Source organism: Stegostoma tigrinum, chromosome 17 (assembly GCF_030684315.1).
Source record: "Stegostoma tigrinum isolate sSteTig4 chromosome 17, sSteTig4.hap1, whole genome shotgun sequence".
Classification (NCBI taxonomy): domain Eukaryota; kingdom Metazoa; phylum Chordata; class Chondrichthyes; order Orectolobiformes; family Stegostomatidae; genus Stegostoma; species Stegostoma tigrinum.
Genome location: NC_081370.1, coordinates 26034494 through 26058339, shown reverse-complemented (window position 1 = coordinate 26058339; position 23846 = coordinate 26034494). Strand labels below are relative to the sequence as shown.

The window sequence follows — 23846 nt, the reverse complement described above, 5'->3', positions numbered from 1 at the left end:
TACCAACAAGAGGCACTGCAGAAATTCACCAAAGATCCTTAGGCAGCACCTTCCAAACCCACGACCACTTCCATCCAGAAGGACAAGGGCAGCAAATATATGGGAACACCACCACATCCAAGTTCCCCTCCAAGGTCACTCACCATCCTGACCTGGAAATATATAGTCGTTCCTTCACTGCCACAGGATCAAAATCCTGGAATTCCCTCCCTAATAGCATTGTGGGTCAACCCACAGCAGGTGGACTGCAGCAGTTCAAAAAGGCAGCTCACCACCACCTTCTCATGGGCAAGGAGGGATGGGCAAGAAACGCTGGCCAGCCAGCAATGCCCACATCCCACAAATGAATTTGAAAAAATAACACACCTGATGATAAAGCTGAGTTGCCAGTCTTTTACTAAAGCATACTCAGACCAAATTTATTTATGCAGTCATACAATCATAAAGGTATACAGCACAGAAACAGGCCCTTCGGCCCAGCTCATCCATGCAGACCAGGTTTCCTAAACTGAACTAGTCCCATTTGCCTGTGTTTGGTACATGTCCCTCTAAACTTTCCAATCACTTCCTTGTCCAAATGTCTTTTAAATACCCTTGTCCCCACCTCAACCACTTCCTCTGGCAACTCTTTCCATTTATGCACCCTGTGTGAAAAAGTTGCTCCTCAGGTCCCTTTTAAATCTTACCCTCTCACCTAAAACCTATGCCTTCTACTTTTGGATTCCACTCAGGGGTGGGGGAACCTTGGCAATTCACTTTATCTATACCCATCAAGATTTTATAAATCTGTACAAAGATCACCTTTCAGCCTCCTATGCTCAGGGTAAAAAAGATCCAGACTATCCAACCTCTCCTTTATAACTCAAGTCTTCCAGTCTGAGTAACAACATTATAAATATTTTTTTCGCATCCTTTCCAGTTTGATAACATCTTCCTGTAACAGGGCAACTAGAATTAGTAAGCGATAATCCAAATGTGGCCTCATCACTATTTCTAGCCACTCCTGTTAGATGTCACCAAAAGAGTTAGTATTACACAAATGTTATACAACCTAAATTTGGAATAATTACATATTAAATGTCACAAAGTTAAAGTCTTTGGAGTTAGAAATGCTTCTGAAGCACTTAAATTTTCATTGTGCTTTGTGGGCTAAGGATGAGTAATATAAAGAATTTTGAGAATGAGAGAGCAATATAATTTCCATTTAACCAGTAGTTATTTGAACTTAACTTGAAGTGGAATGCTTCAATTATAAAAAAAAAGAGCTTTGGAGCAGTGTGCAGTACAAATTGAGACTCAAGTGAGAGTCTGGTTGCTATTAATTTCCATTGTTGTAAAACGGTAAAATAATAGTACATATACACAATAACCAGGCTTCAAATTGTTGGCTAAGTGACTAGTAAGATGCAAGCTTATTTTCAGTATTGCTAATTAATGTTCCAGGTACTGAACTTACAAAAGTGTTCTAGCATGTTGTATAACTCACTTCATAAACTTGAACATCTACACCAAATTTATTCTAATCAATTTGGTCAGGATAAAAGAAAGCATCTAATGATGAGTGAGCAGTTAAGTTTGAAATCACTTTAATCACCGTACAATTTTTTTAAGGGAGCAAGAGGAGTCCTTTGTCCAAGCAGTTGCATTGGTGGTTCAGTAGTAGAATTCTCACCTGCCATAAAAGAGGCCTGGGTTCCATGCATGGCAGTGCTTTACTTCCTTTTTTAATGGGGCTCTAGTGATGCAGTGGCAGTGTCACTGGACTAATAGCCCCATGTTCAAGTCCCAAGTATTCCAGGGGTATGTAATAACATGTCTGAACAAGTTGATAAGAAAATATCTAAACACTGACACAACATGCTAAATTGCAGAAGGAACAACAGAAATCTATTCTACAATTTTGCAAACTGCATATTTGACCACCACAAGGTTAAAGAATGAAGATTACTGAGGAAATAGAGAAGGAAATAGAATATCCAACAGTGAATCTGTGCTGTGCTCATAAACCTAACAGTGGTCAGCTGCAGAAGTACAGACAAGCCTTAAAGGTAGTTCTAGGCTTCAGCTAGTTTGGAGAAAGCAGATGATTTCCAAAGAAGCATCAATAGTAAAGCTGTTAACTAAGTCACTTGTTAAAATAATAGCGTGAAGCTTGCATGCGTGAGATAATGACAGGTAGCGATGATACGTCAAAATTGCACGTCGTCTTGCTAAAAATAAAGCCTGGAACTGTGGTGGTAGCCATTTTATATCAGTCCAATGTTGCATCAACTGATTTAGATCTACTGTAACCACAGTGGAGTCAGTGCATCATTATGTAGAACATTTATAACCTCTAGGTTGACAATTGTTAACTAATTGTCTTGCAGCAACTTTAATTCTGAATTACAGTTATTAGAATTAACTTCTATGTCTCACTACGGTTGGAATAAATATTCTAGCCTCCTTTGAAAAGTACTTAATTTGCCAACAAGTGCATCTTGATTATGTCGTGCTTAGTAATAAAAATAAATATTTGAATGCAAGAATGGGAAATCACAAGAAACAAATTCAAGCTTCACTTCCTTCCCAACTATATACAATTCAAATCAATTCTTCAAAGTAATTTTAATAGCCAAAACAGATACATTTATAACGTGTCATTTGAACTAGATCATTGACTGTGACCAATATACAAATTAGCTCACTAAGTGTCAACTAACTTTTACAGTCAATTCTGTATTTAAATTATATATTCAGCAGGCTTCTAAAAAACACAAGTGAAGAGGAAAGGGTCAGCTACATCCGGTTGTGGGTAGGGGCGGAAAACTTACATTTGTTCATTGGCTAGGAGATGAGTGAAGCTAATACCGGACACACTGCAAAAGCTTTAAAAAATTCAGTGCACATTTTCAACAGAAGACAAATTAGTTGGGGTACCAATATGGATCAAACCTGATTTAATGCAGATGCAAGAGGGCATATCTAAAACAATGGTGTCAACCTGATAAAGCCACAAAACAGGACTACTTGCATGGCAAGTAATGTATTCAGCAAGTAATACACAAGGTTAAATGATTCCAACAGATCCAGATCTAAGATCTGCATGGACAATTAAATAAATGGCTCGAGGAAGAGGCTCTACAAGTATCTTCCTCAATGATGGGAGAACCGAGAACATCAGCGCAAAAGATAAGGCTGAAGCAATTGCAACTATCTGCAGCCAGAAGTGTCAAGAGGACATTTATCTCTGCCTCTTCCAGAGATTTCCAACCAACTCAGTTTACTTCCTGTGATACCAACAAACGGCTGGAAGCACTGGCTACTACAAAGGCTTAACGCCCTGACAAAATCCCATCTAGAGTACGAAGACATATGCTTTTGAACTTGCACACTCCAGTTACATGACTGACATTTTCCTGACAATGTGGAAAATTGTCCAGGTATGTCCAATATACAAAGAGCAGGACAAATCCAACCTGGTCAATTATGACCTCATCGGTATACTCTCAATCACCACTAAAGTGATGGGAGATATCATTGACATCAAGTGCTATCAAGCATCACTTGCTTAGCAATATGTTGCTCACTGATGCTCAGTTTGGGCACTGCCAGGACCACTCAGCCCCTGACATCATTACAGCCTTCATTCAAATTTGGCAAAAGAGCTGTTTTCCAGAAATGAAGTTAGAGTCACTGTCCTTTTTCTTAAAAGAGCCCCTAAGGTGTGGAAAAAGGCCATTCTGCCCATCAAGTCCACAATGACCCTCTGAAGTGTACCCCACCCAGACCCTATTCTTATTCCTGTAACCTTGCATTTCCCACAGCTAATCCACCTAGCCTGCATATCTTTGGACTATGGAAGGAAACTGGAGCATCCAGAGGAAACCCACACAAACAGTCACCAGAGGATGAATCAAACACAGGCTCCTGGCACTGTGAGGCATCAGTGCTGACCACTGAGCCACCATGCCACCCAAAATTATTCAATTCCATTCCACCATCTGCCATGGTGGAATTCAAACCTGGGTACCCAGCGCATCAGCTCAGCTTTTCATTAAATAGACTAGCGACAATACCACTAGGCCAACAACTCGTCCTTGATTTCAAGTATGCATTTGATCAAAGTATAGCATCAAGTAACCTTAGAACATTAACATCAATGGGATATCAGAGGGAAAACGCTACTAGGTGGAGTCATACCCGGTGCAAAGTAAGATGGTTGGTTGTTGGAAGGTTAGTCATCCCCGCTCTAGGCCATCTCTGTAAGAGATCTTCAGGATACTATCATATGCCCAACCATCTTCAGCTACCTTATCAATGATCTTCTCTCCATTGTAAGGTCAAAATTGTAGCTGTTTACTGATGATTGCGCAACACTTAACACCACTTACACCTCCTCAAATATTGAGGCAGTCTCTTTACAAATGCAGCAAAACCTGGACAATATGCAGGCTTGAGCTGACAAGAGATAAGGAATATTCATTCAACATAAGGACCAAGCAATGACCATATCCAACAAAACAGAATCTAGACATCAGCTCTTGACATTCAATGGCATTATCATTGTTGAATATCTACTGTTAACATCCTAGGGGCATACCATTGACCTGAAACTGGACTGGACTAGCCACGTAATTACTGTAGCTAGAACAGCACGTCAGACATAGGAATCCTGCAATGAATAACAGACTTCTTGACTCCCCAAAGCCTGTCCACCATTCACAAGGCACAAGTCAACAGTGTGATGGAATACTTGCCCAGATGACTGCAACTCTAAGAACTTTCAAGGAGCTTGATACTATCTAGAATAAAGCAGTCAGCTCAACAGCACCACATCCACAAACATTCAGTCTCTCCACCACCAAGCATGATACACTGTAGAATTTCACCAAGGGTCCTTCGGCAGCAACTTTCAACCTGATGGTTGACACACCAATCATGGCATTGACACCTAGTTCCAGGAGTTGCTGTTGTGCATGGACCTCAGAGGCCTACTCAGCTGGGAAGAAAATCAATGGGAACACTGCACATAACACTCTGCTGGAAGATTTTTTTCCTGATTTTTCTCTTAAATGGTGGTTCTTATTTTTAAACAGTGTCACCTATTTCCAGATTCTCTCAAAATAGGAAATATCCCTTTCACATACACTGTCAGGACTCTTCGGGATTTTATATATTTTTCTTCAAGTCATGTAATGCTTTTCCAAACTCTAGCAGTTACAAGCCTACCTTGCCCAACTTTTGTTCATAAGGCAAAACACCTATCCCAGGTGACAGTGTATGTGAAAGGGATATTTCCTATTTTGAGAGAATCTGGAAATAGGTGACACCGTTTAAAAATAAGAATCGCCATTTAAGAGAAAAATCAGGAAAAAAATCTTCCAGCAGAGTGTCATGTGCAGTGTTCCCACTGATTTTCTTCCCAGCTGAGTAGGCCTCTCAGGTCCATGCACAACATTCAAGTCACGTAATGCGTTTCCAAACTCTAGCAGTTACAAGCCTATCTTGACCAACTTTTGCTCATAAGGCAAAACACCTATCCCAGGTATTGGCCTTATAAATATTTGCTGTGCTGCCTCTAATACATTTGCATTCTTCCTTAAATAAGGAGACCATCACTTTACACAGCGCTCTACTTGCAGTTTCATCAATGTCCTGTGTAACTGATACATGACCTCTCTACTTTTACATTCAATTCTCCTCACAATAAATAATAGCAATCTATTTAGCATTCCTAATTCCTTGCCATATCTGCAGGCTAATTTTTGTATTTCGTTTACTCGGACATCCAGACTTCCCTGCATCTTAGAGCTCTGCAATATCACCATTTAAATACTAAGTTTCCTTTTTACTTTTCCTGTCAAAATGGACAATTTCACATTTTCCCCATGTTATGCAGCATTTGCCGGATCTTTGCCTACTCACTTGAATAATCTATATCCCTTTGAAACCTACTACTTTTCTAATTCACTTTGCAACTTATCTTTTTGTCATCACAAAATTAGCAGCTATACCTTGGTCCCTTCATCCAAGTCATTCATATGAATTGAAACAAGCTGAGGAGCCAGGAATTATCCCTTTGGCACACTACTTCTTTCATTTTGTCAGCCAGAAAATGACCCATATTTGCCTACTGTTTCTTGTTAGCTAGCCAACATTCATGCCAGCACACTGCCACCCTACAGTATCAGCTTTTATTTTCCCCAATAATTTTTGATACAGCACCCTACCTTCTGGAAATCAAAGTAGAGTATATCCACTGGTTCTCCTTAATCCACTTTTTCACACATTCAAAGAACTCCAGTAAATTTGCTTAACATGAATTCCCTTTCATAAAACCATGATTACTCTGCCCAATTACCATAAACTTGGAGAGTTCAAAACTAAACGGTGCATTTTTAAGATGAAGACAAAGGTTTAAAAGGGACCTGAGGAGAAAATCTTTCACCCACAGGATGGTTCATATGTGGAATGAACTGCCAGAGAAAGTAGTAGATGCTGGTACAGTAACAACATTTAAAAGACATTTGAACTGGTACATGAATGGAAAAGGTTTAGCGGATATAGGCCATATGCAAGCAAAACAAGACTGGTTTAGTTTAGGAAACTTGGTCGGCATGAATGAGTTGGACCAAAGGGTCTGTTTCCATGTTGTATGACACTAAGTGACCTGCTATAGTGTCTTTAATTATATATCCTAACATCTTCACGAATTCTGATGTTAATCTAGCTGTCCTACAGTTTCTTGCTTTCTGACTCTCTCTCTTTGTGATTGGAAGGAGTTATTTTCAATCTAATAGAATCTGCTCTGATTCTAGGGAATTTTGGACAATTAAAACCAAGGCATCAAACATCTCACTAGCCATTTCTTTTAAAATCCCTGGAATGAAATCCACTGTTTAATTCATCTGCCATCTTCTTATTTTGCATTACTAATTCCACAGCCTCACTTTTCACTAGACCAACAGTTACTATGTAAATTATATTTTTAAACATCCACAGAAATTCTTAAAGAGGGGGCAGCATCAGTTCAACAGAAATAAAACATATCACAGGTGTCAGATCATAAGCTGTGCCAGCTGCTGAAATCTTTCAGTTTAAAGTTGGCAAGACTAGGATGGAAATTCCCAAAAGGCTCAGGAATTTGGGCTTGCTCTGAGAGATAACGAGGACAGAAAATCTAGGGCAGAACTAAAGGTGTACAATATTAGACAAGTTGCTCCAATGGGATATTAAACTGATGCCCCTCAGGCAGATGCATAACATTTCATGGCGCTATTTCAAATAACTATTTTCAGCAGGGGTTTATCCCCTGGAATCCTGGTTAACATTTACCCCTGAGGTAATACTACCTCAATTTGTATAACAGATTATCTCTTCATTATTACAGTATTGTTGAGGGTGTTTTTTATATACACGAATTGGCTACTGAGTTTCCTACACTAGGCCAGTCACCACACATCAAAAGGCATTTCATTGGCTGTTAAATTCTGAATTCCCAATGTTGTAAACTGGCTTAAATACAATTATTTATTTTACAGAAGAAGGCCATTCAAATCACCATGTCTGCACTTGTCTCTGAAGGAGCACTTCACATTTAGCTTCTCCCTTGCTCTTCTCAGTAGCCCTGCAGATCTTCATTTTCAGCTAATAATCCAGATCACTCGAAGGTCATCATTCAGCCTGCCTCCCCTACACTCCCAGGCAGCACATTCTTGATCCAAATCACTCACTGAACGAAAAAAGACATTCCGCATTGCCATTGCTTCTTTTTGTCAATTATCTTGAACCTGCATTCCCTGTTTCTCAATTCATCTACCACTGGGAGCAGTTTCTACACACAGACTGTCCCCTTATGATTTTGAATATCTGCATCAAATCAATTTCAGACCATATCTTTGCGAGAACAGTTCAAGATTTTCCAATCTATCTTCATTCCTGAAGTCAATTTCATGAATCTTTTAGCACCCTCTTGAATGCCTTTGTATTCATCGTGTGGTGCCCAGAACTAGACACAATATTACAATTTTATACAAATTTAACATAAACTCTTGCTTTTCTATTCTACACCCCATTTGAAAAAGCCTAGCATGCATATGATTTATTGTTGTTCTTGCAAACTGTCCTGCCACCCACAATGAATTATACACTTTTACTCTCAGGTTCCTCTGCTCTGTAACCTCAATTTTAAATTGGCTCTCCACATGTTCCAACCAAGACAACTCACATGACCTTTCACTAAATTGGGCCTCCCTGCCACTTGTCCACCCATTCCAGCTATGTGCCTGTGTTTTGGAAGTTCTACACTAGTCTCTGCACAGTTCACAACACTTCCAAGGTTTGTACTGTTCACAAAATAAATGACTTTATTTAGAAGAAGAGTGTGCAAAATAAAACCACTGAAAGTTTAACATGAAGTTTCGTCAAAACATTATCTGTATGATGTCATGGTAACAACAATACAGATGAATGATTCTTGAAATTTTAATGTAATAAATAATTGAAGTATATTGCGAAGCTCTCAACAGCAACTCAAACAAATTAGTCTGATTTCTAATTTTATATATTTCATCCCAATACTGTTCATTTTTTAAAAAAATGTTAATCTGTGGACTGCAATTTGTTGCTGGATTATAGGTGGTGTAGCACATGTCAGCAGGCGAGTAACACAAAGTGTGCTACATTAATTGAAGAGGAGGAGAGGTTTCAGATTAGTAACTGTGCTAAAAGTGGAAAGCCTTTAAAAAGGTTAATGAGAATACTTCTAGTATTGAGGGACTTCAGGTACCAGGCTACACTGAATGACTGAGAATGTCCTTCTTGAATCATAGAACGTTGAGAGCAGATTTGATATAGGCATTTAAAACTATATATATTATAGATGTCAAGAGTCTCAACAGAAGAATTAACAAAGAGAGGGTAATGACAATGTAAGGTAACTGACAAAAGAAACAAAAACACCTGAAAAAAAAACTTTGAAGGGATTACAATCCGAAATGTGCTGCCTGAAAGATGGAGGCAGATTGATTCATGACTTCCCAAAGCTATCTAAATAAGCAACTGAAGGCATATATAATGCATAGCTACCAGAAAAAGCTGGGACGAGCTAAATCGCACTTGCAGAGAGCCAGCAAGCACTCAATGAACTAAGACACTTTCTTTCATGCTGTAACCATCATAAGGTGTACCAATGTCATTTATTAGGGGACAAGTCAGTGCCACCCAGTCTTATCTAAGATCATTCCAAGACCTGCACAAAGTGGTTGGCCTGCAGCCACTACTGAATAATAAATAATGCATTGCCTGTATCATCCAAAAGATTATTTTTTAAAAATCACTTTACACATATTTATGAATGAAAATATAAAGAATAATTACTGTGTAAACTACAAAGTAACGAATACTTTTGATAGTACGTTTTTTGCCACTTGGACCATATAGAATTATTTTAATTGAACAATAAACCGCTTGTTAAACTGTAAGTGCTTTGTTTGGATTGATCTTCAACACTGATGCAGCTCCTGAGAGTTCTTTAGATTACGGGATCACTTTGTTGGTTTTCAATCAGATTCCCACAGATGGGTTTACTAATAGAACTGCCTGATCCACACTTTCCACTTACTCCCAATGTTGTAGCATGTCTTTCTAACAAATAATATTGGCCATATTTCTAGCTTCCTCCTTTCTCTTCTTAAATTATAAAGTATGGCAGATCAGTTTCTTTTTAAATTTACAAGTACCAATACAGCATTGTTTACATAAAAATAGAACATACTAATTCTGAGGAAGGGTCACCAGACCCGAAACGTTAACTGTTTTTTCTTCGCAGATGCTGCCAGACCTGCTGAGCTTTTCCAGCAACTGTTTTTGCTCCTGATTTACAGCATCCACAGTTCTTTCAGTTTTTACATACTAATCAAGGTCATTTTTCTCAGACATATAACTCAGAAATAATAAATGTCTGCTAAAATTAGTTCAAACAAACACTATTTTTTGATCAGTAACTTTTTTTTCCTTTATTCATTCAAGGACGAGGGCATCACTAGCTAGGTCAGCATTTATTGCCCACCCCTAATTGCCCAGGGGCCTGTTAAGAGTCACCCACATTGCTGTGGGTCTAGAGTCACATGTCCAGGTAAGGATGGCAATTTCCTTCCCTAAGGGATATTCGTGAACCAGATGGGCTTTTCCAACAATCGACAATGGGTTCACGGTCATCATTAGATTCTTAATTCCAGATATTTGTTGAATTCAAATTCCACCATCTGCCGTATTCGAAGTCGGGTCCCCAGAATGTTATCTGGGTCTCTGGATTAACAGCCCAGTGATGATACCACTAGGCCATCACCTCCCCACGATGAAAAACATCATTTGATGACAAATCCTGCTGACATTATGGCCTTAGAGAAATAAGAGATGGGAATATTTTTGAAGCTAACCCAAATGGTTAGACTGAGGTGGCAACGTTATAAAGCCATTATGTAGCTAAAATCTGTTAAGTAGCAGGAATAGTGATTAAATATCACATTAATATTCCACTTGCAGCCAGCTAACATTAAAACATTAATAGGTGTTCATTACCATAATGCAAGAAATTAGTTGTATTAAAACAAAACAAAGAACTGCAGATGCTGGAAGTCAGAAACAACAGAAATTGCTAAAAGAAAATCTGGCAGTCTCTGTGGAGAGAAATCAGAGTTAATGCTTTGGGTCCAATCTTTTAGAACTGATGGTAGGAATGAGTTGGATTTTATGCTGAAATAGGATGGGGTGAGAGGGTAAGGAGTAAACAATAGATGGAGATAGAGCCCAAGGAGAGAGATGGACAGTTGGACAGACAAAGGAGTGGATAACAGTCAGCCTAGGAGAATGAATGACTGCCAGTGGGAACTATTCATAGCTAACAATGGTAGTGTGTAATAGCAGACCATGCGATAACAGCCTGGTGTGTTGGGGTTGGGGTAAGGACATGGGAGAAGGTACTTCAAGCCTTAAAATTATTGGATTTGACACTCAGTCCAGAAGGCTGTAGGGTTCCCAAGCAGAAAAGGAGATGCTGTTCTTCCAGCTTCACTGGAGCACTACAGAAAACCTGAAAGAGAGATGTTGACCAAAAAACAAAGTGGTGTGTTGAAGTGGCAGGTACCTGGAAGCTAATTATGTAATTAGTTGCATCATTTCACATCAATTTAGATTCAACTCCCTTCTGCTCTTCAGCTGGTCAAATATTAATAAATAGATTAAATAGATTATTGCCATTACCTTCGATAGCTTCTTGGAACATATTTACAGATCAAAGACAAAGCCAATCTTAAAGCTTTTAAAATTTTGACAGTAACTAGTATGGAATGAAATAATAACTACATTACTGTCCAGCTGTTTAGTGCTGCATACTAACTTAAAATGAATATATAGGCTTGATTAATAGCAATTGTCTCAACTATTCTGACTATACTTTGATTAAATCATGAGTCACTTTATACTGCACAGTACTAAGAATTTATGGAAAATGTTTGCACATGACACACTACAAATAAAACAAACTGTAGAATTTAGTCTAGAAGAAAGCTATTATAGATGTTTAGGCCTGTAGTTTAATCGGTGATGTATTCAAAATACTTTTACAATGACAAGGAGTTTGCACATTCTCCCGTGTCTGCGTGGTATCCTCCCACAGTCCAAAGGTGTTCAAGCTAGGTGGATTGGCCATGCTAGACTGCCCATAGTTTTCAGTGATGTGTAGATTAGGAGCGTTATACGGGCATGGGTCTGAGTAGAACGTCTGAGGGCTGGTGTGAACTTGTTGGGCCGAAGGGCCTGTTTCCACGCCATAGGGATTCCATGATTTATGATCCATGAGAACTTCAATTTATGTTTTTTTAAATTCATAAACAAAGCATTTCAATAAGCCATGCAATCTGTTGCTGACCTTAATTCAAGACATAGTTACTCAATTTAAAGTAACAACAACTTGCATTTATATTGTGCTATGAAACAAAATGTGACTCCAAGCCCCAAATGTATTACACAAAAACAGGTGATTAAGCATTTGGCTAAAAGGTTTGAATTACTATATCAAAGGAAGAGAAGACATAGCAGCTTTGGGTGGAAATTCTAGAGTGCAAATCTGATGGAGTTGAAGGCATGGCTGACAACAGTGATGTGATTAAAAAGCGAGGATGGTCAAGAACCCAGAATTGCAGCAGTTTCAGATATCTTGCCTGGGAAAAGAGAAAAAATGTGTATGTCGAGGATGGAGTGGAATTTCAAAATATTTACAGTAGAAGGCAGAAAGAGATGGGGCATGTAAAGAAAAAACAGGCCTAATGAAGCTGTAAAGGGCAACGGTGGTGACAAAATGGAACTTGATTGAAGATGCAAGTGTCAGTGACTTGGGGGAAAAAGAGATTTCTTTCCAGAGCAGTAGCAGAAGCAAATGAGGTTGGTACACGAAAGTGGGGCTTGACTGGTGAAAAATCAGAGATGGTCTGTGATTAACACAATGGAAATAGAGAGGATCGTGAAGTAACAAAGCCACGAATATGGGTAAAGGAGGTCATATAGAGGAAGATGTGTGTTTGGGCAGGAACGTAATGATCTCAGAGGGAAGGAGACATGGTTATTTCAAATTCTATCTCAGTTTAACAAAGACATGTCACTTAATGAAAAGGCTGATGGAAACAAAAACAATGAGAATATCTCAGAAAGAAGCTTGGCACTGTACATGGTAAGGTGAGTCTGGTGGAACAAAGTGAGATGCTTAAAAGAGGAGCAGAAGGTGCTACAGGAGTGGGATAACCCAGACCGAGATGTGATTGCAGATATAGGCTATAAAACATTTGGGAATGACAAATGATGGAAAACAAAAGCCACATCAGAACTAAACAGTGAACGGCTGAGAACAGATGTAAGATACACATTCAACAAAAAGATAGTCCACTTAAATTTCTTTCTTTATAACTATTAAATTGCTTTGTCAGGACTGAAGCATTTTAACTTCACATAATTTGCACCTCTATAACAAGTGACAAAATTTAAATTTAAACCTTACTTTGTGACTATTCGACATATTAAGGTCTATATCAAAGCCGGATTTAATGCTGCATGTCAATTTAGTGATGATATGATAGTTCCCGAACAGCCTCATGGCAAGAGGAACATAAAGTTTATTGTCTATATTCTTCATTGGCTACTGGTACAATGTGTGTATTTTAGCAGAAGATTTTGTGTTCAGTTAACTGAACACACTTATTCTCATTTGCCATCTTTTCCTTCTGCATTTCTTAAACAAATCTGTGAACTACGAAACAATTGCTGTAATGTTAAGCTTGGTAGCAATGTTTTCACTTAGTGCAGAAGGAAACAGAATGCTCATTGTATGATATGGTATAGTTGCATTGTCACATCTATGAAGGGAAGCTCTGTTAAGTATAACAATGGCAACATCAAAATCTATTTTGTTTTGGGAGTTACTAATTACACAACACTAATTGCTGAAGTTGCCAAGTTTAAATAACGAAACATTGGTATGCAGTATCACAGTTTATCAGAATTAGTTCTCACCTAGAGAGTGCACTAAATTAATCCAGATATAAAAGCAACTTGAGACAAACAAACTGTAATAAAAGCAAACTGAATCACTGCACAGATAACGAAAGACTACAAACAACACTAGAGGTAAATAAGCTCATTCACATCATAAGATCAAAACATATCAGTCAACATAATAGCCTTATTTAGTAGTAAGGCAAAGCAATACTGAAGAATGAAATGCTCCAACTTTAAACCTAACACTCCATCATTATATATACACTTTAGGATGTTTTTAAGTAGCCATATTCTGAACATCAGCCTCCTCTCAGAAATTCATAACGAGGAAGCAATTTTGCATCTTCATCTGGATTCTTTTTTCTAAAATCGTTATTTTACTGCTTTGGGGTTTCAAATGTTGGGAAGAAGTACAAAGAGCAATGGCATGATAAATTTCAGAAGTACTAAAACTAGTTGTACGTACAGCTTTTGCAGCCTCCATTACTGTTCATATTCTCATAAAACCCTTTTTTGCCTCAGTCTTAACCACATCTAAAATTTACCTGTAATTTTCTCACCAAGACTTCAACCCACTTAATCTCTCATGTTCACAAATAATCATTGCCATTATCTGGTGCCCCTAACCTGGTCCATGTCACTCAGCACTTCTCTACCTCCAATGTTTCCTCCTGTAATATCTCACATCTCCCAATCTATCAATCCAAACTTTCCTCCATTCAACACCACATATCTCAACTTCATTAGGACCAAAGGAAGAAACACAAGAGGTAAGAGTGGAGGCCTGCTGATGGTGTACATATTTGCAAATGACATCAAAATAGGATGCACATAAATCCAAATAAGTATAATGCAAGAGAACCGAGGCACCAGAGTAAGCTCTTGAACACTGCAACAAATTTTCCATGTAACTTTCAAAATTATGCATCTATTTTTAATCATACAACAGCTGTTAGAATAATCTTGGTATATTTATATGAACATCAGAAATAGGAGCTGGAGTAAACCATCAAGCCTGTCCTACCATTCAATAGGATCGTGGCTCAACCTCTGCCTCAGCGTCACTTTCCCAATCACTGATTATATACTTCAATTTCCTGGGAGACCTGAAATCTGCCTATAAAATCTCAGTCATAAATACATTCAATGTTGGAACACCCACAATCCCTGTTGAGAATGATTTTAACCCAAGGTGCTGTGTGCACATCCCCCCCCACCTCCAACGTTTTAGGTTTATCATCCAGGGGCAGTAATACCTCTGTGTCCATCTCATCAAGCCCCTTCTGAATCGTGTACATTTCAAATAGATCATCTCTCATTCTTAGAAATGCACAGACAGCTCATGATGAATTTACTCAGCTTTGCATAGAAATATAGAAGATAGGAGCCAGAAGAGGCCATTCAGCCCTTCAGGCCTGCTCTGCCATTCTTCACAATCATGGCTGATCATCCAACTCACTAGCTTAATCCTGCTTTCGCCCCATAAAACCATCGATCCCATTCACACAAGTGCTTTATCTAGTCACCTCTTGATTACATTCAATGTTTTGGCATCAAGTGCTTCCTGTGGTAATGAATTCAACAGGCTCACCACTCTTTGGCTAAAGAAATGTCTCATGTCCATCCTAAATTTTCTACCCTGAATCCTCATTCTGTGACCCCTGGTTCTGGACACACCCACAATCAAGAATATCTTCTCTGCATCTATCCTGTCCTGTCCTGTTAGAATTCTAAGTCTCTATGAGATTCTCCCCATCATTCATCTGAAAATTAGCGAAAACAATCCAAACCTCATCAATCTCTCCTCATACATCAGACCCGCCATCCCCAGAATCAGCCCAGTAAACCTTCACTGCAAGAGCAAGAGCATCCTTCCTCAGAAAAGTAGACCAAAACTGCGCACAACATTCTGGGTCTGGCCTTATCAAGGCCCTGCTCCTGTACTCAAAACCGACTCAAACAACATACCATTTACCTTCTTTACTACCTGCTGCACCAGTATGCTTACTTTCAACAACTGGTGCATAAAACCACCCAGGTCACGCTCCATACTCCCCTCTCCCAAGTTACAGTCATTCAGGTAATAATCTGTCTTTTTTTTGCTTCCGAAGTAAATAACCTCACAATTATACTGCATCAGTCACTGATTTGTCCACTCACCCAAACTATGGAGATCATGCTGAAAGATCTCTGCATCCTCGTCACAGTTTACCCTCCCACCCAACTTGGTATCATCCGCAAATTTGGAGACATTATATTTTGTTCCCTCATGCAAATCATTAATATATATTGTGAATAACTGGGGTTCCAGCACCAATCCCTTTGGCACCCCACTAGTTGCTGTCTGCCAACGTGAAAAGGACAGATTAATTCCTACTCATTGTTTCGTCTCTGCCAACCAGTTTCTATTCATCTCAATACACTTCCACCAATCCATGCGCTTTGAACTTGCACGTTAATCTCTTACACGAGACTTTGTCAAACACTTGCTCAAAGTCCGAATATACTACATCAACTGCCTCCCCCTTGTTAACTTCTTCATAGAATTTCAACAGATTTGTAAGCATGATTTCCCTTTCATAAACCTGTGCTGACTCTGTCTGATACTGCCACTGCTTTCTAAATGCTCTGCAATAAAATCCTTGACAATAGAACAGAGAATTTTCTCCACTACCTTTGTTAGGCTCACCAGTCTATAATTCCCTGTTTTCTCTCTACCTCCCTTTTTGAACACTGAAGTGCCATTATCCACCCTCCAATCTGCAGGGGCTGTTCCAGAGTTTACAGAATCCTGGAAGATGACCACCAATGCATCCACTATTTCTAGAGCTCCTTCCTTAAGTATTCTGGGATGTAGATTATCAGGCTCTGGGGATCTATCAGCCTTCAATCCCAACAATTTTCCCAGCACCATTTCTCTACTAATATGAATCTCCCTCAGTTCTTTCTACTCAGTAAATCTTGTATCCTCCAACAATTCTGATATCTGATTTGTTTCTGAAATTATCAGCTTTCCTGTTCCACTGATGCTGCTTGGCCTGCCGTGTTCATCCAGCTCTGCACCTTGCCATATCTGATTTGTGTCTTCTTTCGTGAGGACAGAATCCAAGTATATTTTCAGTTCGTCAGTCATTTCTTTGTCCACTTTTATACATTCCTCTGTTTCTGTCCATAGGCGAACTACATTTGTCTTTGCCAATCTCTTTCTCTTCATGTACTCGTAGAAACTCTAAGTGTCAGTCTTTATGTTTCCTGAAAGCTTACTTTCGGACTCCACTTTCCTCTTCTTAATCAATCCTTCATCCTTCTTTGCTGAATTCTAAACTGCTCCCAATCCTCAGATCTATTATATTTCTTGGCTAAATCTTAGACAGAGGCCAAATGTGCATCCACAGCTCCAAACATTGGTCTCACCAATTGTAGCAAGACATTTTTGTCAACATACTGTTTGCCTTCCCAATTGCTTGCTGTACTTACATGTTAATTCTTTGGTGTACTCCTGCAAAGATACTCAATGTCTCTCTGAAGCATCAACAGATGTTTCAAATACTCTTCAAAAAATACCTAGTTTTTCTACTCTGACTACTGAAATTAATAACTTTGCTACGACTCAATTAACTTGTCTATATTTTTGCGCACAGTCTAAGTAACCCTAATAAATCCTGGCCATTAAGACTGCAATAATTTACGTGCACACTCCTACACCGTTTTACTACTACTTTCTTCTTACAACGCTCTATTATCCGAACCAAGAAATGTCACAACATATGCAACGTACTATTAGATTATGATGCCCTCCTTTGGAACAAGAGATATTGAAATATTTATTCCACAAATTCCATCATGTTTGACAGCGTTCGCCATTGAGAAAGACTGCCTGTAAAAATATTTGTGTTGTAAACTGCTTACAAACTGACGTGAAATAAAATACGGTTTCCAAAAGATATGATGTCTGTATTCAAGTTTAGGGGGGAAATAAACCAGTTCCGGCGATATAGGTTCTCAAATCATGTGTGAATTTCCTTTTAAGCAGCGTTGGGTGTATTTTGATTGCTGTATAATTGATACCATCTCTCCGTTTCACGCTGCGCGTTCACCGCGTTCATCGAACAGTTTTGAAATGTGTGTCACCAACAGTTTACAATTCCCATCGCAGGGCAGTTCGAAGAAACGAAGCCCATTTCATTGCAGTTGGTGCAGAGGTAGTATCCCGACCTCTGAGCCAAGAGACCTGGATTCAACTCCCATCTGCTCCGGAGCGTGTAATAACATCACTGCACAGCTTTTTAAAACAAAATCTTCCAGAACCCCCATAAGTCCAACAATACCCAGAAGAGAGAGATGCAGTATTATAAATCAACACAACCATGGATTTCTTCCCTGGTGAAATAAATGACAGCAGCAATGCCCTGTCGGAACAAAAAAAAGCCACCGCCAGTGGCTGCGAGAGGGTCCACCCCGAACGGACAGACACACATGATTCCTTCAACATGACCAGGCACCGTCCACGCCACACCGTAAAGAAAGAGGCCGTTACCTCGACTGGCCAAGCAGTATCAGTTGATCATTTGCCCGAAACATCAGCCTTCTTGCTCCTCTGATGCTGCTTGGCCTGCTGTGTTCATCCAGTTCTACACCTTGTTATCTCGACTACCTGTTTACAGAGACAGGGAAGAGGGTGAAACAAGACCCACCGCCCGGCGCCTTACCTTAAGGTCAAAATTAGGCTGCTCGCTGCTGTCACTGAGCCGCTGCGTTTCACTCTTCATTTCTTCCTGCCTGACAGCGAGATGCTGCCGCTGGCCGTGCTCATGCTCACGCTGGAGCTCGAGCCCGCCCGCGCAACTCTGCCGCGCGCTCTCCCGTTGCCACCGCGCTCACTCGCGCACAGCGCCCCTCGTGCTGCTTTTGCACCATCTACTGTGCAGCTTTGATGTTCAGGGCGGTCGGGTCTCGGGGGGGGAGGTGGGAAGAAGTGGTCTTATTCTGTATTTACTGTGTATTAACATTTCAGCCGCACTCCTTGCTCCATTTCCTTTATTGTCTTCCTGCAGTCAGCATAAAAGCGTGTGAGTTCACGCAGTCTGAGGAAAAAGCACCTTGCATTGATCTTTATCTTGTACACTGTACATTTTATAAAAAGTAACTCCATCCCGTTCGATACATTGGTTTTAGCTATTAAGAGCACAAAGCAATAAGAAGATGTTGCACCATCAGAAATTTTAAAGACTATTGAAAGTTAAGATTGGAAACCATGACTTTTTAGTAAAAAAAATTCAGAAATACAAGAAATTGAGTGGAGAATTTTACGCCCATAGTTGTGTATCGAGGGGAATTAGCTCAAATGGTAGAGCGCTCGCTTAGCATGCGAGAGGTAGCGGGATCGATGCCCGCATTCTCCAGAGTGTTTTTTTTTCTGATTGAGTCTAAAGTTTCAAATAAATTTCTGCATTTCAAATTTTTATGCCTATCTATGACTTAGTTTCCAATAGACCAGCTAACCAACATTTTTAGGTATCTGTACTACCAATGTAAGTAACTAAAGACTAAAAGGGTCTGGTTTAAGGTAATTGGCAGAATAGCAGAGAAGTTGAAAACTGCCACTCACAGTAATCAGCCCTTTTCCTCTCCCCATCTCCTTCGCACACAAAGATTATCCCATGTCCGTGCTCATCAACCCTGAATGTAATAACTCCTTCATTAAGAAGTCAAGCAAAATGCAGTGCAAGTTAATATTTGTAGAATATTACAAATTAGCACTTTTTATCTCTGGTTCTGGGATTTTCTTTTGGACTGAATATCACTAAGGAATTCTTTATAGAACTATAGAAATATACTTGTCTTGAGATCTAGAATAAAGTATCCTCTCTTGAAAGGTAGCAGTCATTTTAACTTAGGTACTTTCCGGAAGTGACGGGATATATTTTCGTTCTTCTCTCTGTGTTGTAAGTGAGAATACATATGAGGTATAAACGTTCCTGAAACAGGCCTGATAGAGTTTCTGTATTATAGGCCACTATCTAATGAAGGAAATATTTGCTTTCCAAGTTTTCAAAATCCCTTTTCAATGCAGCTTCGTTTCCATGAAGGAGTGTTTGGCAAAAACGTATTGAATTTTAAAAATAAACATAATGCAGTGTTATATATTGTACATCATTGTATCTGTTGAAAATTATAAAAAAATACATAATTTGCCTTTCCACCAAACAAAGTAACTGTGATAATATTTTCCCACAGATGGTTCTCCTTCAAAAGTAGTGTTTTGAAAGCATGTATTTCTATAAAAAAAAGTATGATCCTGACAAAATGAGAGATGTATGTACCCAAAGTCTGTATGTTCATATCAGCAGTGCAAGGGGATTAGTATAGTCACTCTTCCAAATTAGGTTCCTGAGCTTAATTGAAAGATGCCCTCATAATATATCTTTAATACACAGGAATTAGGGTTGGAAGATGACTGGCTGCATATTGAATAAATCAGCTGCTTTGAAAGAACTATGGTGAACCCTGAGTTGATCATGAGTGATACAGTTTGAGAAATTGAACAAACAGGTATATGTTATGATGCTGTTAATCATCGTGGATAAGTCCCTTTCAGGAATATGTCTTAGAAACTATTAGCAGGTCATGGAGAGAGGGTGAATGGCTATCCATTAAACAAGAGGCCTCTTAATTCTTACAGGAGAATACGAACTTGACTGAGGGACAGGTCAACATGATTGCCCAGGTCGACTGTGTCTAGGGACGTTTTAGGAAGAGGTCCAGTGACACCAAGAGAAATAAAAAGTCACTGCTGCATACATTTATGTCATTTCATCATGCAAGGAGTTACCTTTACCAGCAACCCAGGAGAGATCATCTGCCAAGTGAGTGCTAAGCGTTATTCCCATTTTGCACATTACATAACTTCTAGAATATGATCAACGTTGCAGGGTTGGAAGATAATTGGACTCTGGAATAATAAGTACAAATAGTACAACCACAGCTGTAGCAGGTGTTCATCCTTGAAAATACTTCTCACTAACATTGTGCTAGATTTTGCATTTTATGGTTTGTTGATATGCTGAGCTGGTTCGTTGTTCTGCAGGTGTTTCATTACCTTGCTGGGTAACATCATCAGTGAGCCTCTGATGAAGCGCTGTTGTGTTTTCCTTCCTATTAGTTGAACTTTGGTATCCATTGGGCTGGATTACCTCACTTCTGAGTTTCCTGTGCAATGGAGTGTAATTAGGGTTGAGCTCTATGTGTTTATTGATGGCTTTCTTAGTGGAGTACCAGGCTTCTAGGAATTCCTGTGCTTGACTCTGCTTTGCTTGTCCCAGGATCCTGGTGTTGTCCCAATCAAATTGGTGGTTCTCCTTATTCATGTGGATAGAGATGAAGGAGTATTGATCATGTCTTTTTGTTGCTAATTGATGTTCGTGTATCCTTGTGGTTAATTTCCTTCCTGTTTGTCCAATGTAGTGTTTGTCACAGTCTCTGCAAACAGACACCAGAGTTCAAATAACAGGCGGGAAAACACAATGGCATTTCATTGGAGTCTGCACTGATGATGCTACCCAGCAGGGTAATGAAACATCTGTGGAACAACAAACCAGCTTGGCGAGCCAACCAACCACAACCTGAGCTACAAATCTACTCTAAAACCTTAGAGATTTTGCATTCGCCAACAGCAGCTAAGTATACCTGAGATAACAAGGTGTAGAGCTGGATGAACACAGCAGGCCAAGCAACATCAGAGGAGCAGGAAGGCTGACGTTTCGGGACTAGACCCTGTCCTGGTCCTGTGAGATTGCAGATCCCTGATCCTATTTGGAGTGCCCTGTGGTCACTCTGGTAACTATGCACACAGGGATGATCATAAAACCACAAGACTACGTGACGAGGCAATATAATGACCATTCAGCCATTGAATATATTCTACTATTCAATGAGATCCTGTCTGATCTGATAATTGTCAACATTTTCTTGCCCACTCCCCCATCATTCTTGATTCACTTAATGATTAAAATCTGTCAATCTCAGCTTTAAATATACTCAGAACCAAAGCCTTAAGAGGCCTTTGCTGTAAAGAATTTCACAGACTTATTACCCTCTGAGAGAGAGAAAAATCTTCAATTCTGTCTTTATTGGGTGACAATCTCTCACTCTGAGATTCCACCCTTCATTCTAGACTCTCTAAAGAGGGAAAGAGGGGAAACACTTTCTCTGCATCTACCCTGTCAAGCCCCCTAAAAATCTTATGTATTTCAATAAGGTCTCTTCTTATTCTTCTAAAGTCCAATGAGAAAAAACTTAAACCAGTCAACCCTTGTAAGAAAATCTCTTCACACCCAATATTAACCGAGTGAACCATCTCCAGACTGCCTCCAATACAAGTATATATTTCCTTAGATAAAAGAACCATAATGGTGGTTCAGTGGTGAGCACTGCAGCCTCACGGTGCCAGGGTCCCGGGTTCAAGCAAAGCGAACAGTCAATGGGGAACTTCAAACCAGCGTCTACAGGGAAACAACACATACGGACCAAATACTGAACTACAGGAGCAACCATCCCAACACCCACAAACGAAGCTGCATTAGAACATTATTCCAACCAGCCACCACACACTGCAGCACAGAGGAACTACGAAGAGAAGATTCAAAAAGAATGGGTACCCAATGAACACAATCCACCGATTTCTCAGCAACAAACCAAAAGAAACAGACAAAATGGGCCCAGAAACCATAACCACTCTACCCTACATCAAAGACATTTCCGAAATGACTGCCAGACTACTCGGACCTCTTGGCATCAGGGTAGCCCACAAACCCACCAACACACTAAAACAGCAGCTAATGAACTTAAAAGACCCGATACAGGCAACAAGCAAAAAGAACGTCATCTACAAAGTACCTTGCAAAAACTGTGACAAACACTACATTGGACAAATAGGCAGAAAGCTAGCCACCAGGATACATGAACATCAACTAGCCACAAAACGACATGACCCACTATCACTAGTATCCTTACATACAGATGAGGAAGGACACCACTTTGATTGGGACAACACGTCCATCCTAGGACAAGCCAAACAGAGACACGCATGAGAATTCCTAGAAGCATGGCATTCTAACCGGAACTCCATCAACAAACACATTGGTTCCAAATCAATCTGCCACCCTCTGAGAAAAAGAACAGGAAATGACATCACCAACACAGGAAATGACATCACCAACCCAAGGAAACCTAAACAGATAAATAGAAAGCGGGACATAACCCCAGCGCTTTATTGGAGGCTCACTGATGATGTTACCTAGAATGGTGATGAAACGTCCGGGAACGAACCTTCCCGCTCAGTGAACCAGCTTACACTCGGAACAAAATAAAGGCCCACTCTTTTGTGGACCGAGAAGAGGAGAGCATGACTGTGTTGGAGGTGGAAGGAAGACGTCAGGTTGGCTGTGCACCCTTGCAACCGGTGGATCTTAATGCTGGCTTCGGCCTAACGCTGGTTCAGGGGAGCAGCCAACCTGCAACGATGGCTGCGGCAAGTACTCGTGCCCCAGGTCAGGGGGTCCGGAACACCATCTGCGTTTCTGTGAAGAAGGTGGATGGAGGTGCACCTGTGGACCGCACGTTCTTCGTGAAGAGGGTCCTGTTGGACTGTTGTGGGTTCGCTGCTGTGGACATTTACTGCCTGCAGGATTTCCCTGGAGGAGGTTTCTACGATGTAACCTTCAAGAGTGCCAAGCTTTGCGTGCGCTTCCTGGAGGTTTTCAATGAGAAAGGAGGTGAGGGCCCCCTCTCTGTATTGACCACTGTCCCGCTGTTCATGATGCCGGTGCAGAGGAGCTGTATGGTGACTGTACACATGTACAACCCGCATGTGGCAGCAGTTGATGTCCTGACCTTCCTTGGAAGGTACGTGAAGGTGGAAGGGAACCTAACCAACATCGTGGACCCCTTTGGGATCTGGACCAGTAAGAGGCAGGTCAAGGTGACGCTGAGGACGGGCACGTACGGGAACATTGTACACCCACCGTCCAGCTTCGCGATCGGCGGGAGCAAGGGCTACCTGACCTACGCAGGGCAACCTAGAGTTTGCCATGCCTGTGGTAGGTCAGGTCACGTGGCAGCCGACTGCAAAGCCACCATCTGCAGGGAGGAAGGACACCTTGCAAAGGATTGCACACAAGAAAAAAGCTGCAACCTCTGCGGGGAAGCGGGCCACCTCTATAGGGCATGCCTGCGGCAGGGGACCACCTATGCCCAGGTCGCTGGCAGGGGCAATGCGGGGCAAGCCACCCCGGAGGAGAGGAAGGCACCAGGGCCCT

At 40.4% G+C, this 23846-nt stretch overlaps 1 protein-coding gene and 1 non-coding gene across 4 annotated transcripts in view; one reads left to right on the top strand and one right to left on the bottom strand.

Annotated features, from left to right (window-relative positions):
• The window catches only part of LOC125459510 (uncharacterized), a 230005-nt gene extending 211629 nt beyond the window's left edge, over positions 1-18376 (bottom strand). For all 3 annotated transcript variants that reach the window (XM_048546013.2, XM_048546016.2, XM_048546015.2), the window contains exon 1: positions 18240-18376. The gene's annotated coding sequence lies outside the window, so the exon portion shown is untranslated. The remainder of the gene's footprint in view (positions 1-18239) is intronic.
• A 483-nt stretch (positions 18377-18859) lies between these two features.
• On the top strand, positions 18860-18932 carry trnaa-agc (transfer RNA alanine (anticodon AGC)). The gene has a single exon. It is a non-coding gene; the product is annotated as a tRNA-Ala (tRNA).
• The last annotated feature ends 4914 nt before the right edge of the window (positions 18933-23846 follow it).